Raw genomic sequence first — 7,181 nt, forward strand, 5'->3', positions numbered from 1 at the left:
TTAATTTTAGGTTTACGTTAATTTTGTGGCCGTGACTTTTGGAACAGAACTGTGAATTAAAACACCTGAGTCTGGTAGCATCATAGGTGCTAAAGCGTGTCCAAAGAAGGGCAACGAAGCTGGTGAAGGGTCTGGAGCATAAGTCCTGTGAGGAGCAGCTGAGGAAGCTGGGGTTGTTTAGTTTGAAGAAGAGGAGGCTCAGGGGAGACCTTATTGCTCTCTACAGCTACCTTGAAAGGAGGCTGTAGCGAGGTGGGGGTCGGTCTCTTCTCCCAAGTAACAAGTGACAGGACACGAGGGAATGGCCTCAGGTTGCACCAGGGGAGGTTTAGGTTGGATATTAGGAAGAACTTCTTCACGGAGAGAGTGGTTGGGCATTGGAGCAGACTGCCCAGGGAAGCGGTGCAATCACAGTCCCTGGAAGTATTCAAAAAATATGTGGCTGTGGTGCTTAGGGACATGGTTTAGAGGTGGACCAGGCAGTTAGGTTAACGGTTGGACTCGATGATCTCAGAGGTCTTTTCCAACCTTAATGATTCTATGATTCTATCTACACAATTTTAATTTCGTTACTATATTAAAACCATAATCCCGTACCGTTCCTCAGGACACAAAGCACATTTCACACACCCAGAAGAGTGTTTCTGTAGGAACCGGAGGACAGCATGCATCTGTCTTCAGAGGCGGGCGGCCGTGCTCCCTCCTCACGTTCCTCCCTCCAGGCCCCGCAGCCCTGCGAGGAGCAGGCGAGCGTCTGTACATGGCAGCAGGGAGACACATTCGGGGAATGTCGTATTTCATTCCCACCTGAACAGCTCGTTTTTTCTGTCTGCAATTAGCACTCAGCGCAAAGCCAGCAATCCCCGTGATGGGCAGCACCCACAACTGACACTGTTTAAGATTTACCAAAGCATCTTAAAGTGCTGAGAAGAATCAACATGGATGCCAGGTGGTGATAACTTCCACATCAAAAAGAGAGCTTTTTACCTCAACTGGTTCTAGCAATCTGCCTGGGCAAAATCTGCGTCAATTTAATTTGTTTTCTGTGATAAGACGCAAACTGGCAATACCTGTCACAATGCAGAAGATATTTAAAAAGACCAGCTTTTTAGTGTAGTTGTTGATAACTGTGAAACAGCTTGTTTTACTCAGGATGCTATTCTCTATTGCTATACACACTCAACAGCATATGAAAGAGCCTTATTGTCTCATGATAAGATTTTTACATTGCTGTAGTTTCACTGAAATCAGCTAAACTTCTTTTAAGCAGTAACAGAGAAGTGACCAGTAAATGCAAGGTGCATTAAGTCAGTCATGCACTTCCGAAAGTTAACAAGGCCATTCATTTCCACAGGAGTAAAACTGAACTCTGATGGGATTACTGCCTTAAGATTTTGCCCCTGGGAAACGGGAGTGGAATCTCTTTTCCCATGATCAGCTGCCTTGTTCTTTCTACATAAGTAGAAAAATTTATTTAAGCTTTATCAGAGTTCCGTACTAAACACTAAGCTTTAGGCTGTGTGCCTGAATGTGTTTGCTTATACATATGAGAGAATCTCAGTCCTCTTTACGTATATTCCTCTGACGTACTGCTTGGTTTCTTGAAGAGCAGTATACAGCACTGCATTGCATAAAGCTGATGTGACTTATAGTCTCCATATTAATATTTGCATAAATACTCTAGCAACTCAAAACCACTGATTGTGTTTTCAGAATCAGATGCTTTCCTGGGAGCTTGTCCAATTCATTACAATGGAACTTAAGTGCCTGGCTATGGCCTTGAGCCACAGAAGAATTGTACCTAAGTAAGTAAGTGTGCTATTTTGAAAATTCCCAACAAGGCATTCAGAGAGTCATGTAATCCTTTTAAAGGCTGCCCAACAACCCACTGAGCCCTTAACAAAACCTTACCATACTTATGTTAGTTGCCCTCTTAGTAACCTATATTTCACAGTCTGGCAAAGGAGATCACTCGCTTTAAAGCTGATTTGAAGAAACTGATTTGTATCACAAGCTTCAATCAGATGCCAGAGTTCTTTATTGCACTGGAGGTACTGTGATCACATCTAAAAACTGCCATATTTTTCTTTAGAAAACCAGTTAACACTACCTGAAGATGTGCTACTTCGACTTACTGTGTAAGTTAAGACACCGTAAGTCAATGTAAACTTTGCCCTAATGTCTAAGAACGTGAACACATTGCATATTACAGCAGAATTTTCTGCATGCTCACTCAAGCAGAGTTTACTTAATTTCTTAAGCACTCAGCCTCAGAAGCTGAGAACTATAGCTCTGAAGAGTACATTGGAAATACCACACTGAAATGTAAGATACCAGTCTGGCTCTGGCTCTGAGTGTTAAGCACTGTCAGAACGCTCAATTCTGCATAAAAGATCCAGATATTTAAGATTCAATTTGGAGCATATAAGGTTAGGTTAAGATAAGCTGAGAAACCAGAAATATTTTGCTGAAATATTTTACTGCATAATTTTGTGCTTACAGCCTTATCCCAGGACTCAGACTCAGTGCTCATTTCGTTGTGCATGGAGGAGGCATGGGTATACACAGCATCTGCTCCAGAGAACCAGGTAACAACAGGGACTTCTTTCCAGACATAGCAGTACTTACTGCTGAAGATGTGAACTGGATTGTTGTCTTATCTCAGAGTTGTTCTTTCAGGCTTTGAAAACTCTGGCAGATGCAATGGCACGAAGTCACATCTTCAGGGTTTTCTGTGCTTAAACTATGGCAGAAGCCATACCTTTTTCACAGGAAAATAGTTTTTGTGGGGCTCTAGGAGCTTGGTGACTGCTCAGTCCAGCACTGGGCATGTGTCATCTGGTCAGTTTTGACAGATTCCCACTCCTTCTGCCTGACTATTAAAGAAAAATGAGACAGTGGGCAGCCTTGTGCCCTGTGAAGCAAGTCCTTCACAGTCAATTAAATTCTTGGATAGATTTGGATCTCATACATTTCTGTTACCTTTCTTTTTCCAACATGAATTTCAAATAACATATTCCTACACAAATAAGAGATACTGACATGCTGCTTTGTCACAAATTTTAATATTTTCTTTTGTTTGTTATTACTTCCCTATTTAAGAAAACAATGAGAGAATCTGATTCTGACACAATCAGACACACGATCTGGTACCATACAGTGAATTGGCACACAAGACATTAAAAGAATTTGGCCAGCAAGAAGCTGTGAAGAAAAAGAACAACATGAAAACATTTTGCAAAAGGCCTTTAAGGAGAACTAGCATAGTTCGGAGAGAAGGGATAGCATAAGGAGGAATAAAAGGAGGCAGAGTGGGAATGTTGTGTGACAGGAACTGAGACACCTGTCTGCAAAACAGCCAGATCAGTCTCACAAGGAAACAGTGCAGATGTGGGAGGGAACGGCCAGTATCTGCAATGGAAGAACAAATTAAAAAGCAAATATCATCAAACAAAAAACAGGTACGTAATTCAGGTACATAATTATTAGAATTGTATTAAAAAAAAAATCTTTTGCTGACACTCATGCATAAAACACATCAGTATGTTGTCCTGCCCTCTTACTGTAATTTCTTTTGACTCCTGTAAATAAAGGGATCATCCACTATTTTCTTCGCGATCCCAGCTTTGTGATTCAGCCCCATCACAATTTGCTTGAAGGAAGTTGATCATACGCCTAAAGATACAGAAGCCTTATGCAACAACTCCTGATGTGCACAAAACACATGCAGCTCCCCTGCACTGGTTTCTGCTCCTGCCACGCCAGGAATGCTAGCATTCTGCCTTATGAACAGGGTTGGCCACTAGAGATGCAGATTTGCGGCTTGAAAAGTAAGACTATTCCCATTTTCCAAGAAAAAAAAAAAAAGAGGAATCATTCCTTCCATACATCATTTGCTTTCTGTGACTTCATTCCCTAAAGTTTGAGTCATTTTGCACTGACTTGTTCATGCTGAGGAAGGAGGAAAAGAAAATGCTCATTAAAAAAGTAGACAAAAAAATTGAAACGCAAAATAAGAGCACCAAATAATGAACTCTAATACAGGGTGGATTAGTGTGTGCACTTGAAAAATCTGTGCATATTTGACTTCATAGGCCTGGCTTTCTTCAAGGGTACGGAGTTGTAAGTAATGTTGAAATATGTAATAAACTAAGCAGCGTTCAGTTCCAGGGCCTAGACTTGTACCTGATTTGAATGGTATTTTTGCCTGAATGAAGATCTCAGCATTGAAGTTTGGAACTATGAATTTTATGCTAATACACTGAACTAACGTTCAGGAGAGCTGGTTTGTTTCCTTGCGCTACCACAGATATTTATGCACTTTTGCGTGTCCCCTACCGATCATCCAGCAAATGTGTCCCTCTCTCCCTCTGGTTTCAGGTGTGCCTCCCGCTACCTTGCTGCCCATCCGGCCGTCTCAGCTGCCCCTGAAATACAGGTCTTCCTCAGGTAAGCCAGCGAGCTGCTTTCATGGCTAAAAGCATGATGCCAGCAAAAGTGAAACAAAGATAAACATCATGTTAATGAATGTAACCTGACTACTGTGAATTACGTGTGCTTCGAAAAGCACACAAAACTATACAAATGAGTTGTAGAGCAACGCTGCCTTTCCTCCTTGCTTGTGCAAAGTTAGGTTATATCATATAAATGTACATTAGGAATTGAACTGCTAAAAACCAAACTGTGTTCCATTTTTGGTATGTATAATTTGCTGTGAAGACCCAGTTCGAAAGTACTTTCTTCATTCAGCTTTCCTCTTCTTAGCACTACTGAGTTTACACTCAACCACACTTTCTTGCCAAAATATAGTTTCACTTAACAAAAAGATCCCTTGATTCTCCCCAATAATGAATTCCATCTAAAGCAATGTCTTTTAGTATCAGACATGTGCCAGAATTTGCCAGCAAAACAGAGATCAGCATGGGTTTGTATAACCATTGTATTTTCCATAAGGCAGCCCCATTAAATCACAACCACATTATAATGTAAAATATTCCACATGTTCTTCAGCAACCTTCTGGAGGGAGAACTTTGTATTTTTTGTAATTTAATACTCTGTTTCTCAGAAGCATAGTAAGAGCTGGCTTTTAATTACAATACTCATAGTGTATCCCTAGATGAATACCCTTTTCTTAAAACTTTGACAAGGTACATTGTACATTGAAAATATTTTTTTATTTTAAAACAGGTTTTCAAGTATGTGTTTTTGGAAAATGTTCTCAGAAGAAACTTCAATCCCTTTTCTACCACAAATTACGGAGACTAGTACGAATAATTAAAAAATGTCTTTTACCTCATGTTTACACCCACAAAAAACCCAACATTGGAATGTGTCACTCCAGAAGCCTTGACCTCAGTTATCTAGTAGAAAAAAAAATTACTCATGAAAGTAATTCATCCTTTGCCCTTCAGACTGTAATTAAGATTTAGAAAATATGCCTAATGATAGCCCTGCAATCCTCTCTTTATCGCTCAGGGGAACAGAATTCAGTAGGACCAGGGACAGTGTGATCTCTCAAGTTTTTCCTTGTTCTCAGGGTGGCACCTAAAAATGCCAGCACATAATTTAGTGCCAGTGCTCAATCGAGGCTTTGTTATTTTTTCTGAGACCAAAGTGCCAGGTAGTACAAGCAGGTTAGTGTTTCTTGACATAAGCTCCCATGCTGAATCAAACTACGACCACCTACGTGTTTCACAAAGACAACCACCGAGATGATAATGAACGTCATCCAGTAGATATCACAAGTAAAGTTCTCAGTAGATATCTCACGTAAAGTTCTAGTTGTCATACACATAAAATCACACGTTACTACCAGCTTCCTGAACTTCCCATAGTTGGTGTTACATTTCACAATTTCAGAATACGTTCATTTTTTAAGTACAGATCATCATGATCTTCACTGCTAAGCATACGCAGTCACTTTAAGGATTTAGATCACTTCGTTTGATTTTGAATTTGTCTGAAAAATTTTAGAACCTTTAAAAGACATTTCTGAGGCTTTAGCTTACCATTACTGCTCCAATTATACATTTGCTATTTGCAAAGAAAACACAGCATTAGCCCATAATAGGATGTTCAGTCATCACATCAGTCCAAGAAATAATATAGAGAATTATTTACCAGCCAGGCACTGCAGTAACATATTCATGTCTGAAAGTAAAAGAAAGTAATTTTGAGTTCATATACAAGAATACACTAAATTGTTCATGTTTCTCTTCTCGTTACATCTTTCATTTTTAATCTTAAGAAAAATTGATAGTGACCCTAAGCAGACTTAAATAATAACACACCCAGTGTCCACTCAAATCTAGAGTACCTGACTCTTACAGTTACCTTTCCTAAGTATTCTGAGGTTCAGTCAATATTGAAAAATACTGTCATGCTGTGGATTAAGTGTTTTCAGTTTTCCATGTAGTTTTAATATGGGTTATTTTGCCATTCCAACAAATTAATCCCATTGTATATGCTTGATCCCTCTTCCTGGCTTTAGATAAACTCTGCCAAGAAGGGACTCTCACAGATACTCCAAAAACCTTTTCTTATTCCCTCTGGAAGAACATTGTGATTTAGCAAAGAATCCACTCTTTCTGAGGATTAACCTCAGAAAGCATCGTAACAAGACAGTCAGCCTACCGTGACAAACAGGCAATGGTGAGACACTTAATCCAGGTCAGGCGTAGTGCACCTATTTAAATTCCATAAATAACTGTCCAAGTTTTACCTGATATTCAGATTGGTGGTGTTTTTTCAGTAATGTTTGACGAGCTGTAGTTTCAGTTTCTTCTTACAGCCATGACACTAGGACAGATTTATGTACCAAAACACAGGACTATCATCGTAATAGCATAGTACACTCCACCTATGGAAATAAGAGGCAAGCCATCTGAATAACTGAGAATGTTATTTTCAATATATCATTCTCAGAGAATTATTGTTGATACGTGTGTAGAAACAAGCGTGTAGAAAGAACCGTGAAGCACTTAATTAGTTTTCTTGATTCTGCAAGAACAGGGATCTTCACATATTTTTACCAAAACAGTCTAACAGATTTGGTTTGTCCTAGAACGAGGCTGACGAGAAAAGATAAATACTTGGGTACCCATACCACAGCTTCTGTTTGGCACCATGGCGCAGAGGCAGATGTAAGCAGATTCACGCTGACTTCAGATGCTTTGGCTTT

The sequence above is a fragment of the Nipponia nippon genome, unplaced genomic scaffold (assembly GCF_047370975.1).
Source record: "Nipponia nippon isolate SJK-2023a ecotype South Korea unplaced genomic scaffold, ASM4737097v1 scaffold_7, whole genome shotgun sequence".
Lineage (NCBI taxonomy): Eukaryota > Metazoa > Chordata > Aves > Pelecaniformes > Threskiornithidae > Nipponia > Nipponia nippon.